This window comes from Dryobates pubescens, chromosome 10 (genome assembly GCF_014839835.1).
Source record: "Dryobates pubescens isolate bDryPub1 chromosome 10, bDryPub1.pri, whole genome shotgun sequence".
In the NCBI taxonomy this organism is placed as follows: domain Eukaryota; kingdom Metazoa; phylum Chordata; class Aves; order Piciformes; family Picidae; genus Dryobates; species Dryobates pubescens.
The window spans coordinates 15,484,669-15,511,945 of record NC_071621.1 but is presented as its reverse complement, the minus strand read 5'-3'; the positions used below and the strand labels follow the sequence as shown (position 1 = coordinate 15,511,945).

At 51.2% G+C, this 27,277-nt stretch overlaps 1 protein-coding gene across 2 annotated transcripts in view; it reads left to right on the top strand.

Moving 5' to 3' along the window:
* The window catches only part of GDPD5 (glycerophosphodiester phosphodiesterase domain containing 5), a 272,894-nt gene that overhangs the window by 132,282 nt on the left and 113,335 nt on the right, over positions 1-27,277 (top strand). The window lies entirely within an intron of this gene.

Genomic DNA, 27,277 nt, shown 5'->3' with positions numbered 1-27,277 from the left:
CAGACTCTCCCCATAAGGAAGATGTTAGGAGGAAATTCTTCCCCATGAGGGTGGTGAGACACTGGAACAGTAGAAGCCTCATCCCTGGAGGTTTTTAAGGCCAGGCTGGATGTGGTTCTGAGCAACCTGATCTAGGGTGAGGTGTCCCATGGTAGGGGGTTTGGAACTGGATGATCTTTGTGGTCTCTTACAACCCTAACAGTTCTATGATTCTGTGTTCCATTCCCTTCATCATTTTCATGTCTCTGCACTGGACTCCTTCAAGCAAATCCCCCTGTCCTTCCTGAACTGAAGGGATGCTTGAGGTGATGCTTTTCCTTGGTACTGTTGTTGGGCAAGACTTGGATGAGATCAGCTTTGCTACCAGCCTGAGGACCACAGGTTAATGGCAGAAGAAGGGCATCTGTTGGCTCTCCCACTCTCCCAAACTGCTGCTTTCACCTCAGAGCTGCTCTTTCATCCTTGCAGCCTGCCTCTGTGTTTGACATTATGGGTTTTTTACAAGCAGCAGTGCTGTGTTTGCTGGAAAACCAAACCACCTCCAGCTTCCTCTTAATTCAGCACACACTGCTGTGCCTCACTTCAGGGTTTGCTTAATGAACCTGATTTGTAACTGCTGCAAACCACCACGGATCTCAAGCAAACCACACTGCTGTGAGCAGTGCCTTTAGTGTCTTGGTGTTTTCCTTTCCCAGTAAGTTCAGGAGCCTGAAGTTAAAGTGGGGTGGGGTGGTGGAGCTTTTAGCTGAGTGCCAGCAGTGTGCCCAGGCGGCCAATGGCATCCTGGCTTGGATCAGGAATAGTGTGGCCAGCAGGAGCAGGGAGGTCATTCTGCCCCTGTATGCTGCACTGATTAGGTGACACCTCGAGTCCTGTGTCCAGTTCTGGGCCCCTTAGTTTAGGAAAGATGTTGAGATGCTGGAAGGTGTCCAGAGAAAGGCAACAAAGCTGGGGAGGGGTTTGGAACACAAGCCCCATGCCAGGCAACCTGTGACAGAAGGAGAGGACACAGTCTCAAGCTGTGCCAGGGGAGGTTTAGGCTGGATGTGAGGAAGAATTTCTTCCCAGCAAGAGAGGTTGGCCATTGGAATGTGCTGCCCAGGGAGGTGGTGGAGTCACCATCCCTGGAAGCTTTTAAAGAGAGGCTGGATGAGGCACTTGGTGCCATGGTTTAGTTGATTACATGGTGCTGGGTGATAGGTTGGACTTGATGATCTCAAAGGTCTTTTCCCACCTGGTTAATTCTGTATTCTGATAGCTGGGAAAGGGAATCTCATTTCAAGGTTTTTCTTCTGGAGGTCCATGTGAATTGGTGTTGTCATGTGTTTGCAAGACTGATTAGTGATGCTTTTGGGCCTGACCAAGCTGTTTTCCCGCTGCTTCAGCAAGAAGTGGATGATGAATGTCACACCACAAAGTGAAACCTGCCTTCATGCTGCTCTTTTATGCTCCAGGGTCATTTATCTGGGCTGTGTGTGACAATGTTGTGGGCATCAGCACTAGGGAAAGCATTGTCCCCCTGGACTCAGCACTGGGGAGGCCACACCTTGAATATGGGGCTCAGTTTTGGGTCTCTTACTCTGGGAAGGACGTTGAGGTGCTGGAGTGTGTCTGGAGAAGTGCAATGAAGCTGAGTCTGGAGCACAAACCTTGTGAGGAGCAGCTGAGAGAACTCAGCCTGGAGAAAAGGAGGCTGAGGGGAGAGCTTCTGGCTTTCTACAACTACCTGAAAGGTGGCTGGAGCCAGGTTAGGGGCAGTCTCGTCTCCCAAGTAGGAAGTGATAGGATGAGCGGATACAGAATCAAGGTACACCAGGGGAGATTTAGGTTGAACACTGGGAAAATTTTCTTCCCCAAAAGGGTTGTTAAGCTCTGGGACAGGCTGTCCAGGGAAGTGCTGGGGTCCCCATCCCTGGAGGTGTTTAAAAACCCTGTAGATGTGGTGCTGAGGGACATGGTTTAGGAGTGGACTTGGCAGTGCTGGATTAACAGTGGGACTTGATGATCTTCAAGGTCTCTTCCAACCCAGACAATTCAGTGATCTAAGACTTTGGGTTTTGTGATGAGCAGTCTCCAGCACTTACATTATTGCTATGATGGCTGATTTCCAACACCACACCACCCCCCCACCCCCCCACCCCCCCCAAACACAGAATCACAGAATTGTCAGGGTTGGAAAGGACCTCAAGGATCATCCAATTCCAATCCCCCTGCCAAGGGCAGGTGCACTTTCCACCAGATCAGGTTGCTCACAGCCACATCCAGCCTGGCCTCAAAACCTCCAGGGATGAGGCTTCCACCACCTCCCTGGGCAACCTGTGCCAGTGTCTCACCACCCTCATGGGGAAGAACTTCTTCCTAACATCCAATATGAATCTCCCCTCCTCTATCTTGGATCCTTTTCCCCTCATCCTATCACTACCCAACACCCTAAAAAGTCCCTCCCCAGCTTTCTTGTAGCCCCCTTCAGATACTGGAAGGCCACAATAAGGTCTCCCTGGAGCCTTCTCTTCTCCAGGCTGCACAACCCCAACTCTCTCAGCCTGTCCTCATAGAAGAGCAGCTCCAACCCTCGTGGTCCTTCTCTGGGCACACTCCATGTGGCCCTTGAGAGATAAGAAAGTCTAAATAAAATAAATCCTCCAAGCAAAGCCTCTGCCTCTTCTCCAGACAGATGCTGGCTTTGGGGGCTCAGCTGCTGCTGAGGCCTGTGACTTCATCTGCTTTCCCTCTGGCAGTGCACTGAACCCATTCAAATCTCTTGCAGGGAAAAATAGGTAAATCCCTTCCATATGGCAAGAATTAGATAAACACACAGTGTCTTTGCCTGGCACAAAGCATCCTGTTGTCTGGCAGGCACTGAGACAAGTCCACCCTTGTTCCTGGGAAGCCAAGCTCTAACCTCGTGCTGGTAAATCTGACACGTCACTGTCCACCCTCTGTTCACATCAGCTGGACACGTGCAGGACCCTGATCTTATAGATTGTTGTTTTCCTCCTTGAAAAAGAGAGAGACTTCAGTTTTCCCTCTCCTCTAAATCATTCCTGTTATAGTCCTGCAGGTCACTGGGTTGCTCCCTCCAAAGGCGGGGAGGAAGCGTTTTGTGTGTTAGGCTCTTCAATGGCTTTTGTGAGCAGCTGGGGCTTTGCCCTCTGGATCTCATCACGAGGGATGAAATGAGGCTGTGCATTCATGGGGCAGTGTCTGGTGGAGCAAAGAGAGAGCATAAAGAACTTGCCAGCTAGGTCAGACGAAAGGTCATCTTGCCCAGCATCCTGTCTCTGCCAGGGCCCGCCAAGGGGTCTTTGAGAGGAGCAAGAGATCATCCTCCTTGTGCTCTGTGCTCCCTTCTTCTCTTGGGCAGGCTGGAGAGTTGGGCAGAGTATCACAGTATCACCAAGGTTGGAAGAGACCTCAAAGATCATCAGGTCCAACCTGTCACCACAGACCTCATGACTAGACCATGGCACCAAGTGCCACATCCAATCCCCTCTTGAACACCTCCAGGGATGGTGACTCCACCACCTCCCTGGGCAGCACATTCCAAGGATGAACGACTCTCTCAGTGAAGAACTAGTAACCTTATGAAGTTCAGCATGGAGAAGTCCTGAACCTGGGGAGGAGTCCAAGTCCCCTGGCAGCAGTACAGGTGGGGAGCTGAGCTGCTGGAAAAAGATCTGGGGGAGCAGGGTGATCATGAGCTAGCAATGTACCCCTGTGGCCAGGAAGGCCAAGGGCACTCTGGTGTGCATCAAGAGTGTGGCTAGCAGGTCAAGAGAGATTTTCCATCCCATCTACACAGCCTTGGTGGGGCCTCACCTGGAATATTGTGTCCAGTTCTGGGCTTCCCAGTTCCAGAAGGACAAGGAACTGCTTGAAAAGGCTACAGCAAAGGACTGTGAAGATAATTAAGGGATCAGAACATCTCTCTTATGAAGAAAGGTTGAGGGACTTGGGGCTTTTTAGCCTGGAGAAGAGAAGACTGAGGGGGAATCTTATCACTGCTTATCAATACTTCAAGGGTGGGTGTCAGGAGGCTTTTTGCAGTGGTGCCCAGTGACAGGATAAGGGATAACTGGCACAGACTTGAACACAGGAAGTTCCACTTAAACATGAGGAGAAAATTCTGTACTTTGAGGATGGTAGAGCCCTGGAGCAGGCTGCCCAGAGAAGTGGTGGAGTCTCCATCTCTGGAGTCACCTGGATGCCATCCTGTGCAACCTGCTGTAGGTGAACCTGCTCTGGCAAGGCTGTTGGGCTAGGTGATCTCCAGAGGTCCCTTTCAACTCCTACCACACTGTGACTCTGTGATTCTTTCCTGGCTCCTAGCAATCAGTGCTCTGAATACAAAACATAGCATTGCTCCATGAAGGTGCCTGTGCTCCTCTGGAGTGATCTTGTGCCAACAGCTTGGAAGCTGGCTTGTATCTGGATCAGGGTCTTTGTTGGAGGAGGTGTTTCTGCTCATAGGGCTTGCAAGAGACCAGGTTGATGCTTTCCAGCCTGGTACCTCTGTCCAGAGAAGTGGTTCTTGAAGAGCAAGCAGTAGAAGCAGAGGTCAGGCAGGTGTGGGAGAGCCCAGACCTCCTGTAATAGGCAGCAAATGCTCACTGCCTCTTCTGCTGCTGAACAGGCAATACCTGGAAGGGGATGCAAATGAGAAGTTTGGTTGGAAGGGACCTTGCAATGTTATCTACTCCAAGTCCCCTGCACTGAGCAGGGCCATCATCAGCTACATCAGGTTGCTCAGAGTCCTGTCCAACCTGGCCTCGAATGTTTCCAAGGATAGGGCTTCTCTCACCTCCCTGGGCAACCTGTTCCAGTGTCTCACTACCCTCAGGGTGAAGAACTTCTTCCTAATGTCTGATCTAAATCTCCCCTCCTCTAGCTTGGATCCATCCCCCCCCAGTTCTATCCCTTCCTGACACCCTAAAAAGTCCCTCCCCAGCTTTCCTGTAGCTCCCTTCAGATACTGGAAGGCCACAATTAGGTCTCCTCAGAGCCTTCTCTTCTCCAGACTGAACAACCCCAACTCTCTCAGCCTGTCTACTTGAGGATGCCCTTGTTTACTGCAGATGGGGTTGGAGTAAATGACCTTTAGAGGTCTCTTCCAACACAGACCAATAAGGGGTGACCTTATTGCTCTCTACAGCTACCTGAAGGGAGGTTGTAGACAGACGGCTGATGGTCTCTTCTCCCAGGCAGCCAGCACCAGAACAAGAGGACACAGTCTCAGGCTGCACCAGGGGAGGTTTAGGCTGGAGGTTAGGAGGAAGTTTTACACAGAGAGAGTGATTGCCCACTGGAATGGGCTGCCTGAGGAGGTGGTGGGGTCGCTGTCGCTGGGGGTGTTCAGGGAGAGGCTTGACAGGATGCTTGGTTGCATGGATTAGTTGATTAGGTGGTGTTGGATGATAGGTTGGACATGATGATCTCAAAGGTCTCTTCCAACCTGCTTTATTCTATTCTATTCTGTTCTGTTCTGTTCCTCTTGTTTTTAGATCTTTGTTCCTTATTCTGGAATCCAACTCTAAATTTCATCACTATCCTGTTAAAAATTCCAGCCAGCCTGGGAAATAGTCACTATTTTTCCCCCCACCTTTTTCCTTCCTCATTTTCCCTGGCAGCCTGAAGCAGGGTTTTGAGCAAGTCCAACCTCCATAACTCAGGGAATATTCTCCCTGGCTTTAATTTCATCAGCTCTGAGCGCCAGCTCCTCGTTGAAAAGCTTCTCCCTGTTTCCATAGTAAACCACGTCGTTTATGGGTGGCAGATCACTCTGTGAGGGCTTTCCTTTGCTTGTGCAGGAGCCTGCAAGCAGAGATCTGGGAGGCATTTTACATGTTGAGTTGTTTGAGTTAAGAGCTGGAGGAAGAAGTTAATTAATTTCAGATGTGGCTGGTTGTTGTTGTTGCTTTTCCCCCCCCTTCATTTCTTTATTATGATTTCAGTAAGAGTAAAAAAAATGGCTTTGCCTTGTTTCCTTTCTGTTGGACTCTGCTTATGGCTGTGGGCAGTGGAAATTCAGTTGGCAGAAAGGATTTCTGAAGTTGCATTCAGTTTTCACCAGCAGCTGTTGAAAAGTGGAGCTGCCAGGGCTTCAAACTTCATTAACTGGTCGTGTGGTGGGAGTTTTGTTGTGATGGGGCCAAGCTGCTCTCTGCAAATGCATGAAACCAAGTGGGAGATGGCATGAAGGCAGCTGAGAAACTCATCATGACCATCATACAGGGCTTTTGTTGCACTAAAGAATAGCAGGAGAAAGACAGAATGTTGAGGCAAGTAGCATCATAGTATCAGTCAGGGTTGGAAGGGACCACAAGGATCATCTAGTTCCAACCCCCCTGCCATGGGCAGGGACACCTCACACTAGATCAGGCTGGCCAGAGCCTCATCCAGCCTGGGCTTAAACACCTCCAAGGACGGGGCCCCAACCACCTCCCTGGACAACCCATTCCAGGGCTTCACCACTCTCATGGTGAAGAACTTCCTCCTCACCTCCAGCCTGAATCTCCCCACCTCCAGCTTCATTCCATTCCCCCTAGTCCTATCACTACCTGACATCCTGAGAAGTCCCTCCCCAGCCTTCTTGTAGGCCCCCTTCAGATACTGGAAGGCCACAATTAGGTCACCTCTGAGCCTTCTCTTCTCCAGACTGAACAGCCCCAACTCCTTCAGTCTGTCCTCATAGGAGAGGTGCTCCAGCCCTCTGATCATCCTCGTGGCCCTTCTCTGGACACCTTCCAGCACCTCCAGATCCCTCTTGTAATAGGGGCTCCAGAACTGGAGGCAGTACTCCAGGTGGGGTCTCCCCAGAGCTGAGCAGAGGGGCAGAATCACCTCCCTTGCCCTGCTGGCCACACTTCTCTTGCTGCAGCCCAGGCTCTGATTGGCTTTCCGGGCTGCAAGTGCTCACTGAGAACTCCTGTTGAGCTTCTCGTCCACCAGCACCCCCAAGTCTCTCTCCTCAGGGCTGCTTTCCAGCCAGTCCCTGCCCAGCCTGGATTTGTGCCTGGGATTGCATTGACCCAGATGCAGGACCCTGCCTTTGGTCTTGTTGAACCTCATGAGGTTGGCTTGTGCCCACCTCTCCAGCCTGTCCAGGTCCCTCTGGATGGCATCCCTTCCCTCCAGCGTGTCTGTTGCACCACACAGCTTGGTGGCATCAGCAAACTTGCTGAGGGTGCACTCAATGCCACTGTCCATGGCACCCACAGAGATGTTGAACAAGCCTGGTCCCAGGACTGATCCCTGGGGGACTCTGCTTGTCCCTGGCCTCCACTGGGACATGGACCCATTGACAGCCACTCTTTGGGGGCAGCCATCAAGCCAATTCTTTATCCATCTACTGGTCCACCCATCAACCCCATGTGTCACCAGTTTGGAGACCAGGATGTGGTGCAGGACAGTGTTGAAGGCTTTGCTCAGGTCAAGTAACACAGTGCCCCCAAATCTGTAGACATCAGCATGAGGACATGCAAGAATGACAGAACCATGGAATTGTTTGGGTTGGAAGAGACCCTTTGAGGTCACCAAGTCCAAGTGTTGATATTAGTTCTTCTCCTTAGTCAATCCAAATCAACAGAGGAAAAAAAAGGCCAAGTTCTTGGTCAGCACTGAGTGATGTGGTGGTGTTGGTCAGCAGGTGGACCTTCTGCTGCCCCTGAAGGTCTGAAGGGAGGATGGAGGCTTTGTGACACATTGGAAACATTGACCTGACCTCCTCATGCTCTGTTCACCATGGTGTTGTCCTTGGCTGCTGCTTCATGTCCTGTTGGATGTGATGTTCTTCTCAAGTCTGAGGACAAGCTCTGGGAGTCCATATCTCCACCAGCTTCTTAGTCCAGGCTGCAAACCCACCTGGGCACAATCCTGGGCAACCAGCTCTGGATGTACCTCGTTTAGTAGTGTTGGACTAGGTGGTGGTCACAGATTGCATTGGGTTGGAAGGGACCCTCAAAGGTCATCTTGTCCCAGTTACCCTGCAGTGAGCAGGGACAACCCCAACTGCATCAGGCTGCTCAGGGCCACATCAAGTTTGACTTTGAATATCATCAAGGATGGGGCCTCAACCACATCCCTGGCCAACCTGTTCCAGTATTTCACTACTCTCATTCTGAAGAACTTTCTCCTGATGTCTAACCTAAGTCTGCCTTGCTCTAGTTTCAAACCACTGCCCCTCATCCTATTGCCTTTTTCAACAGTCCCTCCCCAGCCTTCCTGTAGGTGCCCTTCAGATATTGAAATGCAGCTCTGAGGTCTCCCTGGAGCCTTCTCTTCCCTAGGCTGAATAGCCCCAGCTGACCCTGTGCTCACAGGGCAGGTGCTCCAGCCTTCTGATCATCTTGGTGGCCTTCCTCTGGACCTACTCCAGTAGGTCCATATCTCTCTTGTGTTGGAGGCCCCAGGGCAGGTCCCTTTCAACCCTCACCATTCTGTGCTTGTTTGAAGTGGCATTGAGTGCTCTCAGTGCTCTGAAATTAGAGGTGTGGGAGGGCTGGGGTGGTGCTGAGTTGGTTAATGTGTCTGGGTACCATCACTTGGTCACCAGATGTTGCAGTGGCCAAAAATGATGTGCTTTTGTCCATGATGGGGCAATGTGATTTGAAGTTGTGAGTGGCTGTGGGCTACACCACCCATGGTGAGAGTGGAAAACAGCTTAGGAAGGGATGTAAGCAATCTAACCCTCAGTGATCAATATCTATCGATTCCTCTCTCCTTTCCTAGCCTTTTAGGTAGGATTTCTCTCATGGGTGTTTGCAGATGAGTTTATTGCATTCTTTCTGTGTCCTCCTGCAGTTCATGGCCAAATAAACCTTTTCCTCCTGAGGTGTTGTGCTGGAACTGATTAAAACCTTCCTAGTATGCATAAAGCCAAGTAGAGGAGCTGAAGTGGTAGGAAGAGCTGACCTTGGTTTTGCTCTCTGAATATGACAGAAATGCAATGAGGCACTAGAAAGGCTCTTCAGAGGCTCTTGGAGAGTGGAGTATCTGCAGGAGGGCACTGGTGTATTACAGGCACTTATGTGACTGATGGAATACAGTGTTCTGCAATGCAGAGTCATGAAGGCAGGAAGACGACCTCTGAGGTCATGAAATCCAACCATCAACCCAGCACCATCATGCCCACTAAATCATGTCCTGGAGGAGTTCTCCAGGCATGATGCCTTCATCTCTGGGCAGATGCTATCACTGGACCTGTGTTTCTGTGCTCAAATAGAGATGTCCATGCATAAAGTTCTCTGTGGAGCAGACAGGATAAAGTTGTTGCTTCCCAAGAAGCTTCTCCAGTATTCAAGAAAATATGTCCACCCCCTCTGCTCTAGGAAACCACTCTTTCCCATGCTGATATTGTTCCTTAAAAGCATCTCAGCACTTAAAGGTGGGAAAGAGTGATCACAGAATCATAGAACGGTCTGGGTAGGAAGGGACCTCCACAGGTCATCCAGTCCAACCCCCTCTGCACTCAGCAGGGACATTCTCAACTAGATCAGGTTGCCCAGAGCCCTGTCCAGCCTCACCTTCAATATCTCCAGGCATGGGGCCTCAACTACCTCCCTGGGCAACCTGTTTCAGTGTTCCACCACTCTCATGGTACATGCTCTTCTCTAATTTGAAGCCATTGCCTCTCATCCTGTCCCTGCAGGCCTTTGCAAACAGTCTCTCTGCAGCCTTCTTGTAGCCTCCTTCAGGTACTGGCAGGCTGCTATTAGGTCTCCCTGGAGCCTTCTCTTCCCCAGGCTGAACACCCCCAGCTCCCTCAGCCTGGCCTCACAGCAGAGCTGCTCCAAGCCCCTGAGCATTTTCCTGGCCCTTCTCTGGACCTGCTCCATCAGCTCCAGGTCCTTGCTGTGCTGAGGGCTCCAGACCTGCACACAGCACTCCAGCTGAGGTCTCCCCAGAGCAGAGCAAAGTGGCAGAATCACCTCTCTGGCTCTGCTGCCAACACTGCTTTGGATGCAGCCCTGGATGTGATTTGCCTTCTGTGCTGCTCCTGTCCAGCTTCTCATCCATCGGCACCCCCAAGTCTAGTCTCACAGTACATTAGAAGTTGGAAGGGACCTCCAGAGATCATCAGGTCCAACCCCCTGCCAAAGTAGCATCTCCCAGGGCAGTCTGCACAGGAAGGTATCCAGGTGGGTTTGGAAAGTCTCCAGAGAAGGAGACTCCACAACCTCTCCGGGCAGCCTGCTCCAGGGCTCTGGCACCCTCACTGTGAAGAAGTTTCTCCTCATGTTCAGCTGAAACCTTCTATGTTCAAGGTTGAACCTGTTGTTGTCTTATTGCTGTGCACCACCCAAATGAGCTTGGTCTCCTCCACTTGATACCCACCCCTCAGATATTCTTTGAGGTCTCTTCCAACCTTAGTGATACTGTGATATACACATTGGTGAGATCCCCTCTCAGTCTTCTCAAGACCAAACAGCCCTAAGGATCTCAGTCTCTCTTCATAGGGGAGATACTCAAGGTCCATGCCATGAAGGTCGAGAGTGAGGGAGAAGGGGATAAAGGGGAGATGCAGGCATTCTGGGAATGAAAGAATGAAAGATAACACTTTCAGGTCCACCCCTGGACCTCTCTAGCTTCTGGAGGTCTGTACTCTATGGGTTAAGACATCCCAGTTTCTTAAACCCATAAGAGGGAGGGAGAAGCTCCTTGGAGACGCTCCTTGGAGACAAAGGTATCTTGTGACTGACTTGTGAATCTGCTCCAGCCTTGGAGAATGGGATGCTCTGATTACCTTTCTTGTCTCTCTGTCAAAACAGGAGTGCTCCGGGCTACCTTCCAGAGTCCCTGATTAGGAGAGCCTGCCCTCATTAACATTTCAATTGCGAATCAGTGGCAGTTGGGCTGACTGCTAGATAGAGCAAGGTCTGGGAGAGAAGTTGTGGCTGAGGCTTCCTGCAGTTGTCTTGGTGTGGTGGGTTGAAAATTCTGCCCCCAACATTAAATTTGCCAGACCAGATGAGTTGGAAGCAGATGAAAGCTGTATTTACAAGCAAAACTGCAATCTACAATGGAATGCAATGAATCTGTACAAAATAAACAGTGCAGAGGAGAGCAACATAGCTGGGGAAGGGCCTGGAGAAGAAATGTGATGGAGAGCAACTGAAGGAGCTGGGGATGGTTAGTTTGGAGAAGAGGAGGCGGAGGGGAGACCTCATTGCTGTCTACAACTACCTGAAAGGAGGTTGTGGAGAGGCTGCTGCTGGTCTCTTCTCCCAGGTCATTAGTGATAGAACCAAGAGGGAATGGCCTCAAGCTGTGCCTGGGCAGCTTTAGACTGGACAGTAGGAAACCTTTATTCATGGCAAGAGTGGTCAGGCACTGGAATGTGCTGGGCAGGGAGGTGGTTGAGTCCCCAGGCCTGGATGTGTTTCACGGTGGTTTGGATGCGGTGCTTGGGGCTATGGCTTAGGGGTGACCCTTGTAGAGTAGGGTTCTGTGTTGGCCTTGGTGATCCTGAGGGTCTTTTCCAGTCTGAATGTATCTGTGATTCTGTTATTTACCATATTTACAGGTATTTCCAATTAATAAACACCACAAGAACCCTCCCTGTCCAAGGACCAGGGGAAGCTACTAGCTTCTCCCTCTCTGCACCCCCTTAACTCCCTCTACAAAAGGGAAAAGAGAACAGAAGCAGGGAAGTTAATACCAAACCAATGCAGCCAAGGTCAAGCAGAAGCAAGTTAGTATCTCTCTCAGAGTGAAGAAGTCAGAAGAGAAGAAAGATTGTTTTGGTTCAACCAGTTTTACTCCCTTATCTCTTCCAGTGGGATTGCTTAGAATTGTCTTTGTTTTCCTTTTTTTTACACCCAATAGTGATTTATTTACATTTTACTACTTTCTGTTCAAGATCTGTGGAAAAATTTTGGAAGGCATAGCTTAAAACCACCACACTTGGTTAAAACATAAACAGGTTTGGGTTGGAAGGGACCTAAAAGATCATCTAGTGCCAGCCCCCGTGCTATGGGTAGGGACGTCTCTTACCAGCCCAGGCTGCACAAGGCACCATCCAATATGGCTTTGAGCACTGCCAGGATCCTCCACAGCTTCTCTGGGCAACCTGTTCCAGGGATCAGTGCTGGGCCCCATCCTCTTTAATATCTTCATTGATGATCTGGATGAAGGGATTGAGTCAGTCATCAGCAAATTTGCAGATGACACCAAGTTGGGGGCAGGTGTTGATCTGTTAGAGGGAAGAAGGACCTTGACAGGCTGGCCAGATGGGCAGAATCCAACAGGATGGCATTCAACAAGTCCAAGTGCCGGGTGCTGCACTTTGGCCACAGCAACCCCATGCAGAGCTACAGGCTGGGGTCAGAGTGGCTGGAGAGCTGCCAGGCAGAGAGGGACCTGGGGGTGCTGATTGACAGCCGTCTAAACATGAGCCAGCAGTGTGTCCAGGTGGCTAAGAGGGCCAATGGCATCCTGGCCTGCATCAAGAATAGTGTGGCCAGCAGGAGCAGGGAAGTCATTGTGCCCCTGTACTCTGCACTGGTTAGGCCACACCTTGAGTCCTGTGTCCAGTTCTGGGCCCCTCAGTTTAGGAAGGACATTGAGACACTTGAACGTGTCCAGAGAAGGGCAACGAGGCTGGGGAGAGGCCTTGAGCACAGCCCTGTGAGGAGAGGCTGAGGGAGCTGGGGTTGCTTAGCCTGGAGAAGAGGAGGCTCAGGGGAGACCTCATTGCTGTCTACAACTACCTGAAAGGTGGTTGTAGCCAGGAGGGAGTTGGTCTCTTCTCTCTAGCAAGCAGCACCAGAACAAGGGGACGCAGTCTCAAGCTGTGCCAGGGGAGGTTTAGGCTGGAGGTGAGGAGAAAGTTCTTCCCTGAGAGAGTCGTTCGCCATCGGAATGTGCTGCCCAGGGAGGTGGTGGAGTCACTGTCCCTGGAGGTGTTCAAGAGGGGATTGGATGTGGCACTTGGTGCCATGGTCTAGTCCTGAGGTCTGTGGTGACAGGTTGGACTCGATGATCTTTGAGGTCTCTTCCAACCTTGGTGATTCTGTGATACAAATCCAGCTTCCCTGATGCTGAGTGTTTTGCACCCGGTTAGCTGCACCCTCCTTGTGTTTCAGCGTGGAAGATGTCAGGAGGGTGCTGCTGGCTTGTTTTAATTTTGGATCACTGCTGAAGGGCTTTGTGTGATGGATCCATGGCAAGAAGGAGCACTCATCTCTGCTAGGCACGTTTTAGTCCCTGGCTTCACTGACCTGTCAGGAGGCTTTAAGGTATTAAGGCAACTGACAAGTGGAGCTAAACAATTCTGTTTTGCAACCGGGTTAAGGCTTAGCAGCTTTCTCTCCCCTTTCTCCCTGGGTGTGACTCATGAGATAATTCACTGCCTGTGTGCCCAAATCATTTTCCTTATCAATTACCACTTGTTGTCCAGCCTGTCATTACACATGGTTGGAAGCTGAGCACACCAACTTCCCCAGGGGAGGGTATTTGCTTTCGAGGCTACCAGCAGTGATGGATGGGTTCACCCCCAGTCAAGTGCAGGCTAGAAATGCTCCTGCCACTTCCTTCCAAATGATGGTGGGCAAGCACATAAAGCATGATGGATGGTGACAATCCATCACTGCAGGTGTTGGGGTGATGTGGTTTGTAGCAACTCACCATGACTGCAGGAGTGAGTTGCTGTTGCTTGCTCTCCTCTGACCTTTTAGGGCTCATTTCTCTGCTGTGTGTGAGAGGTGCATGGCCACGATGAGCCAGACAAAGCCAGCCTGACTCTTTACCTTTTGACTCCTTCAGGCTATTACCAAGGTTGAGTCAGAGAATCATAGCAGTTGGAAAAGTCCTCCAAGATCACAGGATCTTAGAACTGTTTTGAATGGAAAAGATCTCAAGACTGTTGAGTCCAACCATCAACCTAACACCGCCATGGCCAATAAACCATGGCCCCAAGCGCCATCATCACAGGTTTCTTGAGCATCTCCAGGGATGGGGACTCCACCACCTCCCTGGGCAGCCTGTTCCAGTCCCTGAACACTCTTGCAGCAAAGAAATATTTCCTCATTTCCAACCTAAACCTCCCCTGGCACAATTTCAGGCTATTGATACTAGGATCATTGAGTCCAACCATTATCTAACTCTACCAAGTTTGGTACTAGTGATGCTCTTGGGTATCATCAGTCTTGATCTGAGGGTGGGCTTAGGCTAGACTTTCTCAGTGAGTCTCAGTCCTGGAGGTCATTCACACTATACTTTGAAGTTCTGCTGCTAACTGCTTCCTTGTCTTGCAGTATCACAGTAACTAAGGTTGGAAGAGACCCCCAAGGATCATCAAGTCCAACCTGTTCCAACAGACCTCACAACTAGACCATGGCACCAAGTGCCACGTCCAGTCTCCCCTTGAACACCTCCAGGGACGGCGACTCCACCACCTCCCTGGGCAGCACATTCCAATGACGAATGACTCACTCAGTGAAGAACTTTTTCCTCACCTCAAGTCTAAACCTCCCCTGGCACAGCTTGAGACTGTGTCCCCTTGTTCTGGTGCTGGTTGCCTGGGAGAAGAGACCAACCCCCTCCTGTCTACAACCACCTTTCAGGTAGTTGCAGAGGGCAATGAGGTCACCTCTGATCCTTCTCTTCTCCTGGCTAAACAACCCCAGCTCCCTCAGCCTCTCCTCACAGGGCTGTGCTCAAGGCCTCTCCCCAGCCTCGTTGCCCTTCTCTGGACACATTCAAGTGTCTCGATGTCCTTCCTAAACTGAGGGGCCCAGAACTGGACACAGTACTCAAGGTGTGGCCTAACCAATGCAGAGTCCAGGGGCACAATGACCTCCCTGCTCCTGCTGGCCACACTATTCCTAATACAGGCCAGGATGCCATTGGCCCTCTTGGCCACCTGGGCACACTGCTGGCTCATGTTTAGGCGGGTGTCAACCAGCACCCCCAGGTCCCTCTCTGCCTGGCAGCTCTCCAGCCACTCTGACCCCAGCCTGTAGCTCTGCATGGGGTTGCTGTGGCCAAAGTGCAGCACCTGGCACTTGGACTTGTTGAATGCCATCCTGTTGGACTCTGCCCATCTGTCCAGTCAGTCGAGGTCCCTCTGCAGAGCCTTTCTACGCTCTAACTGACTAACATCTGCTCCCAACTTGGTGTCATCTGCAAACTTGCTGATGACTGACTCAACCCCCTCATCCATATCATCAATTAAGATGTTAAAGAGCATGGGGCCCAGCACTGATCCCTGGGGGACGCCACTGGTGACTGGCTGCCAGCTGGATGTGGCACCATTCACCACCACTCTCTGAGCTCGGCCCTCCAGCCAGTTCCTAACCCAGCACAGAGTGCTGCTGTCCAAGCCACAAGCTGACAGCTTAGCCAGCAGTTTACTGTGGGGGACGGTGTCAAAGGCCTTGCTGAAGTCCAGATATACTACATCCACAGTGTGTTTGGTTCCTTCCCTTGGCTGAGGGAACTGGGGCTGGAGTCTGGAGAAATGGAGGCTGAGAGGAGTCCTTCTGATTCTCTACCACTCCCTGAAAGGAGGTTGAAGCCAGGTGTGGGCTGGTCTCTTCTCCCTAGTAACAAGTGATAGAACATGGCAGGGAGGTTGGAGCAGATATGTCTGAGGTTCCTTCCAACCCAAGCCATTCTATGACAAAGGGAAATGGCCTCAGGTTTCACCAGGGAAGGTTCAGGTTGGCCATTCCAAGAAAGTTCTTCACTGAAAGCATTCTGAAACATTGAAACAGGCTTCCTAGGGAGGCGTTTGAATCCCCATTCCTGGAGGTGTCTCAAATATGCAGAGATGTGGTGCTGAGGGACATGGTTTGGCACCATGGAATCATGGAATTGTCAGGGTTGGAAGGGACCTCAGGGATCATCCAGTTCCAATCCCCCTGCCATGGGCAGGGACACCTCACACTACAGCAGGTTGCTCAGAGCCACCTCCAGCCTGGCCTCAAAAAACTCCAGGGATGAGGCTACCACCACCTCCCTGGGCAATCTCTTCCAGTCTCTCACCACCCTCATGGGGAAGAACTTCTTCCTCACATCCAATCTGAATCTCCCCACTTCTAGTTTTGCTCCATTCCCCCCAGTCCTATCACTCCATGACACCCTCAAAAGTCCCTCCCCAGCTTTCTTGCAGCCTCCTTCAGATACTGGAAGGCCACAAGAAGGTCTCCCTGCAGCCTTCTCTTCTCAAGACTGAACAACCCCAACTCTCTCAGTCTGTCCTCATAAGAGAGGAGCTCCAGCCCTCTGCTCATCCTCATGGCCCTGCTCTGGACACGCTCCAGCATGTGTAGAGTTGGATAGCGGTAGGACTCAATGATCTTCAGGATCTTTTCCAACCAAAATGACTCTGTGATTCAGACTGTAGCAAAGTGCAGGGACTTGATTGTTGTGTACAAAAACCCCCAAACACTTGTGCAAGTGAAACAAAGCTGGGAGGAGGTGAAGATGGCAGCAGAGGTGGAAAAATAATAGAGCCAGCCCAAAAGTGGGATTCCTTTTGGTCTGAGCAGGCAGGGAAGAAGAGGCCACTTTGCTTTTTGCAGTTTATTACTGTGGGTGGGTTCTGGTTTTGGGGGTACCTAACTCTCACCCTCCTGAAGCCCTGTCCCTGGAGATTTTGAAGGCCAGGCTGGATGTGGCTGTGAGCAACCTGCTGTAGTGTGAGGTGTCCCTGCCCATGGCAGCGGGGTTGGAACTGGCTGATCCTTGAGGTCCCTTCCAACCCTGACAGTTCTGTGGTTCTGCTGGTTGAGGATTTCTAAAGCACTACAGGACATCTCTGGAGATGACAAACTGTTGTCTTCTCCTCCCTTCACTCCCTCTGACTTGTCTGCAAATGAGAATAGTGCTTGAGGTGCTGCTCCTAAGGGTGTTGCTCTCCCTTGGCTTTGTAAATGGCTTACAGCAGCAGCAGTGGCCACTGGAGGAGGAATTTTGGAAGCATCTGCTGGTGTGTCCACATTAACTGGTTTATGAGCAGTTAGCTGTAAAACTGCTTTATGAGAGGCCAGCACTCCACTTCTTATGAGTCCAGTGCCTCTATGGCTTGAAAACAAATTAAGTTTGGGATTTTCAAGCCTTGCAAGCAATGTCCAAAGCTATGAGAGAGCTAGAAGAGGCTGAAATGACTGCTGGAGCCCTTGGTGTGATCATTACCACTGATTGAAGTGCTTTCCAGAGGTGGCTTGTAATGTTGGATGTAAGTGCTTAATAGAGCAAACAAAAAGCAGTGAGCTGCTGGTATGGTTTCCGAGGCAACTATGGAACTTTCCTTCTTTATAAGGCTGCAGTGAGGTTGGGAGGATGAAAGCAGCCCTGTGGAAAAGGACTCAGGAGTCCTGGTGGATGAGAAGCTGGACATGAACCAGTAATGGGCACTCACAGCCCAGAAGGCCAAGGGCAGCCTGGGCTGCATCAAAAGTATTGTGGCCAGAGATGGTGAGAGGGGATCCTGCCCCTCTGCTCTGCTGAGACCTCCCCTGGAATGCTGTGTCCAGCTCTGGGTTCCCAACACAAGGACATGGACCTGATGGAGCAGGTCCAGAGGAGGACCACAAAAACAATTAGGGGGTTGGAGCAGCTCTCCTTTGAGGCCAGGCTGAGGGAGCTGGGGGTGTTCAGCCTAGAGAAGAGAAGGCTCCAGGGAGGCCTGATAGCAGCCTGCCAGTACCTGAAGGGGACTACAAGAGGCATGGAGAGAGACTGTTTGCAAAGGCCTGCAGGGACAGGATGAGAGGCAATGGCTTCAAACTAGAGCAGAGCAGATTTAGATTGGATGTGAGGAACAAGTTCTGCCCCATGAGGGTGGTGGAACACTAGAACAGGTTGCCCAGGGAGGTGGTTGTGGCCCTATCCCTGGAGATATTCAAGGTGAGGCTGGACAGGGCTGTGGGCAACCTGATCTAGCTGAGGATGTCCCTGCTGAGTGCAGAGGGGGTTGGAGTAGAGGAACTCTGAAGGTCCCTTCCCACTACAAACCATTCTATGATTCTCAGTAGATTGAAGTGATTCATGTGCTGTTAGGCTTTGGCAGACATTGGTCATCCTGAGCTCCTCCACAAAGGAAGCTGCAGGGCACAGGGGCTGGGCTCTCCCTGCTGAGGGATGTGCTGCTGCAGAAAATGTTGCTACTGGCTTAGGCCAGCTGCACGTTTGGCAGGGCGTCAAGGTCAGAGATGCCAAACGGAGGCTGTTGGATGACCCTGGGGTAGTGCTGAGTCCAGCTCTTGTGTTCTACAGTGAATCTCTCCACCCCCACTCGCTTGTGCAGCTGCTGTTTGTGTCCAAGTTTAATTACAGCAGCAATATCTAAAGATGAATGTGTCCCTGCCTTGGCATGCCACCCTCAAACCAGCACCCACACCTTCCTTCTGCTAGATGTGTGGCTGCCACTTGAGAAGTTCTCTTGCTTCCCACACAGGGGACCTGAGAGTGTGACCCAATCCATTGTTGTCTTCAGAGAGGTCAAGGGCACTGGCTGTCACTTGTCACCTGTGGTGTGCCTAGCTGGCACAGAAGGCCAGTGGCATCTTGGCTTGTATCAGGAATGGTGTGGCCAGCAGCACTAGGGATGGAATTCTGCCCTGTACTGGGCACTGGTGAGGCCTCACCTCCAGCACTGTGTGCAGCTCTGGGTTCCTCACTGCAAGGCAGATCTTGAGGTGCTGGGGCAGGTCCAGAGGAGAACAATGAGACTGGGGAAGGGACTGGAGGGAAAGTCTGATGAGGAGAGGCTGAGGGAGCTGGGGTTGTTGAGCCTGCAGAAGAGGAGGCTTGGGGGGATCTTATCACACTCTACAACTACCTGAAGGGAAGTTGTAGGCAGGTGGGGCTCAGGCTCTTCTCCCAGGCAACTTGTGACAAGAGGAGAGGACATGGCCTGAAGCTGTGCCAGGGGAGGGTTAGGTTGGATGTTAGGAAGCACTTCCTCATGCAAAGGGGAATTAGACACTGGGATGGACTGCCCAGGAAGGTGGTGGAGCTGCTGTTCCTGGGGGTGTTTAAGGAGAGATTGGATGTGGCACTTAGTGATACAGTCTGGTCCATGTGGTGGTGTGAGGTCATAGGCTGGACCTGATGATCTCAGAGGTCTATTCCAGCCTCAATAATTCTGTGTCTATTCTGTGATTTGGTCTGGCAAAGCTGGATGGTTGCAATTTGCTAAAAGAGTCTTTGGAGGTTTCAGAGGGGATTGGGGAGTGAGACCTTCATGCTGAGATGCTTGTATGAATCACAGAATGGCCTAGGCTCAAAGAGACCTTAGAGATCATCTAACCCAACCTCCCTGCAGGGACACCTCTCAACTAGACTCAGCTGCTCAAGGCCACATCCAGCCTGGCCTTGAACATCTCCAGGGAGGGGGCATCCACAGCCTCTCTGGACAATCCATTCCAGAGCCTTGCCACCCTTGTAGTGAAGAATTTCTTCCTAAGATCCAATCTAAACTTATTCTCCTTCAATTTAAATCCATTTCCCTTTGTCCTGTTGGTGGACATGTGGGGAATAAAAACCTTGTTAAAACAAGACTGACCACCCAGCAGAGAAGAGTGTCAAGTTAATTGTAACTTGGACCTCTTAAAATCACTTTGTCTCCATGCTGGAGTGGATGAAACTATAGAGCATGGTGAGAAAGCAACAGATGTCAAGAAAAGTGTGGCCAGCAGGGCCAGGGAGGTTCTTCTCCCTCTCTACTCTGCCCTGCTGAGACCACAGCTGCAATCCTGTGTCCAGTTCTGGGCTCCCCAGCTCAAGAGAGACAGAGACCTGATGGAAAGAGTCCAAGAGAGAGCCAGGAGGATGCTTAGGGGACTTGAGCATCTGCCCTGTGAAGAGAGACTGAGAGCCCTGGGGCTGTTTAGTGTGGAGAAGAGAAGGCTGAGAGGGGATCTGATCAAGGTCTCTCAATCTCTGAGGGGTGGGTGTCAAGTGGAGGGGGCCAAGCTCTCTTGGGTGGTGTGCAATAATAATACAAGGAGCAACAGGTACAAACTTGAACATAGAAGGTTCCAGATCAACCTGAGGAGAAACCTCTTTGGTGTGAGGGTGCCAGAGCCCTGGAGCAGGCTGCCCAGAGAGGTTGTGGAGTGTCCTTCTCTGGAGACTTTCCAAAGCCACCTGGATGCCTTCCTGTGCAGACTGCCCTGGGAGATGCTGCTCTGGCAGGGAGGTTGGACCTGATGATCTCTGGAGGTCCCTTCCAACCTCTAATGTTCTGTGAGACTGTGAAATCTATGAAAAGGAGAGGGATTTGGGATCAGGAGAGGACTGTAAACATGGAGCTGAAAGGAATAATTTGCAAGTGATGGTCTTCCAAATCATCTCTCTGGTGTGGATTGAGGAGGTCTTTGGGCTGCAAAATCAGCAGATTCATTGCTGAGACCTTTTTGCAGCCTTTTGTACTTAAAGGGGGCCTCAAAGAAAGATGGGACAGACTTTTGAGCAGGGCCTGTTGTGACAGCACAAGGGAGGATGGTTTGGAGCTAAAAGAGGGAGATTAAGACTAGAGAGAAGAAAGAAATGTTTGAGTCTGAAGGTAGTAAGAGCCTGTCCCATGTTGAGCAGAAAGGGTGCAGGATGGTCCATCCCTGGAACCATTCCAGGTCAGGTTGGTTGGGGCTGTGAGCAACATGCTCTGTTTGCAGATGTCCCTGCTGCCTGCAGGAGGGATGGACTCAATGACCTTTAAATGTCCCTTCCAAACCTTTCCACTATGTAGACCCTACTCCCTCTCCTGACTTTGTAAGACTACTGTGCTGTCTCAGCTGAGCAGCACTGTTTTAGTAGCTTATTTCTCAATACCAGACCTGGAATTGTCCCTCTTTGGACATCACTGATGCATGCTTGAAAGCTTATGGAGGCAGGTTTTTGCTCATGCCTCTCTATTAACCTCTCAAAAGAGAAGACAGTTAAGAAGATCTTTCTCAGATGAGCTGAACACTGATGAATGACTCAACCCTTCAAAGTCCAACTCTGAGATTGCTTGGCTGAAGAGAAGCAGCATGTGTAGGAGGAACTCAGGTTATGTTCATGGGTTCTCTGGGTGTAGGCTTCAATGGTCATGCCAACAGCCTCGGCTGGAAGACACAAGATGTTCTCCAGATAGCAGACTGGGGGCTGGGGAGCATCAGTTTTTCACCCTAGCATGGCACAAGATGAAAACCTGGAACAATCCTCATTATCAATATAGACTGGGGGAGGAGGGGATGGAAAGCAGCCCTGAGGAAAAGGACCTGGGGGTGCTGGGGGGGGGGAGAAGCTGGACAGGAGCAGGCAGTGTGAGCTTGCAGCACAGAAGGCCAAGGGCAGCCTGGGCTGCAGCCAAAGCAGCGCTGGCAGCAGAGCCAGAGAGGTGATTCTGCCACTTTGCTCTGCTCTGGGGAGACCTCAGCTGGAGTGCTGTGTGCAGGTCTGGAGCCCTCAGCACAGCAAGGACCTGGAGCTGATGGAGCAGGTCCAGAGGAGGGCCAGGAAAATGCTCAGGGGGTTGGAGCAGCTCTGCTGTGAGGCCAGGCTGAGGGAGCTGGGGGTGTTCAGCCTGGGGAAGAGAAGGCTCCAGGGAGACCTAATAGCAGCCTGCCAATATCTGAATGAGAAGGCTGCAGAGAGACTGTTTGCAAAGGCCTGCAGGGACAGGATGAGAGGCAATGGCTTCAAACTAGAGCAGAGCAGATTTAGACTGGATGTGAGGAGCAGGTTCTGCACCATGAGGGTGGTGGAACACTGGAACAGGTTGCCCAGGGAGGTGGTTGAAGCCCCATCCCTGGAGATATTCAAGATGAGGCTGGACAGGGCCCTGGGCAACCTGATCTAACTGAGGATGTCCCTGCTGAGTGCAGAGGTCCCTTCCAACACAGACTGTTCAATGATAACTCACAGCTTTAAAGAAGTGTCTCAGCTCAGGACAATTGCTTTTAATTGCCTCTTCCAGTTGTTGAGGAGCCTAACTTTGTACAGACATGTCTGCTGCAATTTCTTAGCTAGATAGAAGTAAATGTAAGGAATGACAAGGAAAAACCTCATTAGTTTGAGAGTAACAGAGCCCTGGTGCAGGCTGCCCAAAGAGGTTGTAGAGTCTCCTTCTCCGGAGAGATTCCAAATCCACCTGGACATTGGGACCCTGAGCAAGCTGCTTGGGTGCCCCTGCTTTAGCAAGGGGGTTGGACTGGATGATCTCCAGAGGTCCTTTCCAATCCCCACCACGCTGGCATTCTGTGAAATAGGTTCTAAATATTAGGGGGGAAAGCTGTAAACATGGAATTCTGGTGTCAGTACTGGAGACAAGTGTTAAGAAGCCTAATTTTCCTGGGATTTTTGTTCTGTGTTGGACAAATCACGGTTGCAGAAGTTCTGATTTTTGCATATGGCTGATCTTAATGGGACCCCAGTTAGAGTCATCAGCTGGAGAGCCATGTGTCAGGTTGTGCAGGGCAAGGGACACGTTGCAGGCTGGGGTGAGGTGTCTGGAAGACAAGATGATAACTACAGGTGTGCCAACTTCCTCGTGGTTGAAGCCAGAAGCTCAAATGCATCTGCCTCCAGTTGGTGCTCACTTAATGCTGGGCCAGTTTGGGGTGTCCAAATAAGCAGAGAGGTGCAAATCATAGAGTGATTTGGGTTGGAAGGGACCTGCCAAGCTCATCCAGTCCAACCCCCCATGCAGTGAGCAGGGACATCCTCAACTAGAGCAGGTTGCTCAGAACCTCAGACAAACTTACCTGGGATGGTTCCAGGGATGGGGCATTTCCCACCTCTCTGGGTAAGCTGAGACAGGGTCTCACCACCCTCAGTGTCAAACATTTCTTCCTTACACCACCTAAATCCTCCTCTCTATAACAGAATCACACAGAATCAACCAGGTTGGAAAAGACCTCAGAGATCATCAAGTCCAACCTATCACCTAATACCTGACACTTCCTGACAACTAAACCATGGCTCCCAGTGCCACATCCAATCCTTTTCTGAACACCTCCAGGGATGGTGATTCCACCACCGCCCTGGGCAGCACATCCCAATGGCCAATTACTCTTTCTGGGAAGAACTTCCTCCTCTCCTTCAGCCTCAAATTCCCCTGGCACAGCTTTGAGACTGTGTGTCCTCTTGTTCTGGTGCTGGTTGCCTGGGAGAAGAGACCAACCCCTACCTGGCTACAACCTCCCTTCAGGTAGTTGCAGAGAGCAATGAGGTCTCCCCTGAGCCTCCTCTTCTCCAGGCTAAACACCCTCAGCCTCTCCTCACAGGGAGTTTAGCTTCAAACTATCAGTCCCTGCCTTGTCACAACAGGCCCTGATAAAAAGTCTGTCCCCAGCTTTCTTCTCAGCTCCTTTAAGCACTAAAAGGTCACCAGAAGGTCTCCCCAGAGCCTTTTCTTTCCCAGGCTGAACAACCCCAACTCTCACAGCAGAGGGCTTCCAGCCCTCCCAGCATGGCTGTGGCCTCCTCTGGCCCTGCTCCAACAGGTCCCTGCCTGTGCTGTGCTGCCCCAGCACTGCAGGTTGGGTCTGAGCAGAGCACAGCAGAGGGGCAGAATCCCCTCCCTGCCCCTGCTGCCCACACTGCTGGGTACCAGCCCAGCACAGGGCTGGCTCTGGGCTGGCAGCGCTCGGTGCTGGCTCATGTCCTGCTTCTCACCCCCCAGCAGCCCAATTTGCAGACACCTGTAAAACCCAGAAGTGACCCTGGATAAAAGCAGTGCCCTTGACTTGCCATCAGTGCTGCTGGTGGTGAGTGGACTGGCATGCAACCAGCTGGGTGCAGCTCATGGAGCACCTGGATCAGAGTGCACTTAAAATAATCAGGCAGCCTCCTGAGTCAGGGCAGTAAGTAATTGCAAGGACTAATTTAATCATTTCTTATATGATGAAACCCCCAATCCTGTCTATTTTGGAGCAGGGATCCTGGCAGGGTTACAAATTCATGGATGCAGCTGTAGTAAATGTACCTGCAGCTGCAAATCACTGTGCTGAATTTTTGTCTGAAATGGGTCCAAATGGAGTCCATTAGGTAAAATCCAGAAATGACTGGCAAGCCTCTGAACTTTGGAGGTAGCCACTCAAAATGCAAAGCCCTGCTGACTGTTGGGTTCATTTCTGAGCCCCTCACTGCAAGAAGGATATTGAGGGCTGGAGCATCTCCAGAGAAAGGCAACCAAGCTGGGGAAGGGTCTGGAGAACAGGGCTGGGGAGGAGCAGCTGAGGGAGCTGGGGGTGTTTAGACTGGGGAAGAGGAGGCTGAAGGGAGACCTCATTGCTCTCTACAGCTGCCTGCAAGGAGACTGGAGTGAGGTGGGGATTGGTCCCTTCTGCCTAGGGCCTGAGATAGTGCCAGGGAAGATTTAGGTTGGAGATTAGGAAAAATTTCTTTGTTTCAAGAGTGGTCAGGGATTGGCACAGGCTGCCTTGGGAGGTGAGGGAGTCCCCATCCTTGGAGGTGCTCAAGAAACCTGTGGACATGGCACTTTGGGACATGGTTTGATGGCCATGGTGGTGTTGGGTTCATAGTTGGATTCAATGATGTTAGAGATCTTTTGCAACCAAAACAATTCTGATTCTAATTGGAAATTAATTCCTAGAATCACAGAATTGTTAGGCTTGGAAGGGACCTCAAAGACCATCCAGTTCCAACCCCCCTGCCATGGGCAGGGACATTGCACACCACATCAGGTTGCTCACAGCCACATCCAGCCTGGCCTTCAAAACCTCCAGGGATCAGGCTTCCATCTCCTCCCTGGGCAACCTGTGCCAGTGTCTCACCACCCTCATGGGGAAGAACTTCTTCCTAACATCCAATCTGAATCTCCCCTCCTCTAGCTTGGATCCATTGCCCCTTGGGTAGCAATTCTCATGTAGCCAGCTGCATCATGTCCACTTGGGTAGGTAAATGGGGCTTGGTTAGGGTAGGTAAATGGGGCTAAATGTCCCAAAATATTTGGATTTTGAGAGTTGGAGAGAAGCAGTGGGGGTTTAGACAAGAACTCAACAGGACCTAAAAACTGTTTCTTCTTCTTTCTACTTCAATATTTTGTGCAGCAGTGAGTAAAAGGAAAGGAAGTGTCTTAAGAGCAGAGATAAGAAAACAAAGTTCTAAAGATACTTCACTGTGGGGCTGCAGGAAGGATCAGGTTTGGATAAAGGGGCTTGGGAATTCAAAGTTTTGTTTTCCAGCCCTGGGTTGCTCCTCTTGCAGTCAGAACTTGGCTGTTTGGATGGCTTTGCACAGAGCTGAGGGGATGGGGCTCATGCCCATCCTCAGGGAGAGCTCTGTGACTAAAGAAGCCAACCCCTTCCAGAATCATAGGATTATAGAAATATTTTGGCTGGAAGAGACCTTTAAGATCATCAAATCCAACTGTAACCCTGCACTGCCAGCTCCACCACTAAACCATGTGTCTCAGCACCCTATCTGTGTGGTTTTTAAATCCCTCCAGGAAGGGGGACTCCACCACTTCCCTGGGCAGCCTGTTCCAGGGATTGAAAACCCTTTCAGGGGAAATATTTTTGCTAATATCCAACCTAAACCTGCCCTGGTGAAACGTGAGGCCACTTCTTCTTGGTTAATTACTTAGTACTTTGGAGTAGAAACAAACCTCCACTTCACTCCAACCTCCTTTCAGGGCCTAGGAGCTAGGGTCTTGCAGAATAGGCTTGGGCTGAGGCCAGAGAATCAGGGAATTGCCTGCGTTGGAAAACACCTCTGATCATCCAGCCCAGCCACCAACCCAGCACCTGGCCACTAAAGCATGGTCACCTTTGCCTAAACATGAGCCAGCAGTGTGCCCAGGTGGCCAAGAAGGCCAATGGCATCCTGGCCTGCATCAAGAATAGTGTGGCCAGCAGGAGCAGGGAAGTCATTGTGCCCCTGTACTCTGCACTGGTTAGGCCACACCTTGAGTCCTGTGTCCAGTTCTGGGCCCCTCAGTTTAAGAAGGACATTGAGACACTTGAACGTGTCCAGAGAAGGGCAACAAGGCTGGGGAGAGGCCTTGAGCACAGCCCTGTGAGGAGAGGCTGAGGGAGCTGGGGTTGTTTAGCCTGGAGAAGAGGAGGCTCAGGGGAGACCTTATTGCTTTCTACAACTACCTGAAAGGTGGTTGTAGCCAGGAGGGGGTTGGTCTTTTCTCCCAGGCAACCAGCACCAGAACAAGAGGACACAGTCTCAAGCTGTGCCAGGGGAAGTTTAGGCTGGAGGTGAGGAGAAAGTTCTTCACCGAGAGAGTTGTTCGCCATTGGGATGTGCTGCCCAGGGAGGTGGTGGAGTCACCGTCCCTGGAGGTGTTCAAGAGGGGATTGGATGTGGCACTTGGTGCCATGGTTTAGTCCTGGGGTCTGTGGTGACAGGTTGGACTCGATGATCTTTGAGGTCTCTTCCAACCTTGGTGATACTGTGATACTTGGAGACATCCAGGTCTCCCCTCAGCCATCTCTTCTCCAGGCTCAACACCCCCAGTTCCTTCAGCTGCTCCTCACCAGCCCTGTTCTCCAGACCCTTCACCAGCTTTGTTCTCCTTCTCTGGACCTGCTCCAGCCCCTCAATGTCCATCTTGGAGTGAGTGGCTCCAAAACTGAACATAATAAATGGATAGCTTACATTCTTTCAGCCATGTGATCAGAGACAAAAGGAGACCAGGAAGGGATTAGTAAGTGGATAATCAATCAATCAGTGTGTAGGTATGGAATAGGACATTGAAATTTTGGAGTGGGTCCAGAGGAGAGTCTCAAAGACGATCAGAGGGCTGGAGAACCTCGCCTATGAGGACAGGCTGAGAGAGTTGGGGCTGTTCAGTCTGGAGAAGAGAAGGCTCCAGGGAGACCTTAGAGCAGCCTTCCAGTACCTGAAGGGTGCAGGGGAGCTGGGGAGGGACATTTGACAAGGGCTAGGAGCAACAGGACAAGGGGGAATGGATTGAAGCTGGAAGAGGGGAGATTGACACTGGAGATTAGGAAGAAATTCTTCCCAGTGAGACACTGGAACAGGTTGCCCAGGGAGGTTGTGGATGTCCCCTCCCTGGAGGTGTTCAAGGCCAGCTTGGATGAGGCCTTGAGCAGCCTGGGCTGGTGGGAGGTATCCTGCCTGTGGTGGGTGGGTTGGAACTGGATGATGTTTAAGATCCCTTCCAACCCGAACCATTGTATTAACAAAGGCAAACGTCTGGACTGTTGGCTTGCTGATGTGTAGCAGGGGAGTTGCAGGAGATGATCTCTGCCAGGTCCCTTCCAACCCCTTGCATCCTGAGGTTGTGTGCTTGTGCTGAAATGCTTTGTGTGTGTCTTCTGGACTGGTGAAAAAGAGACTTTGAGCTTAG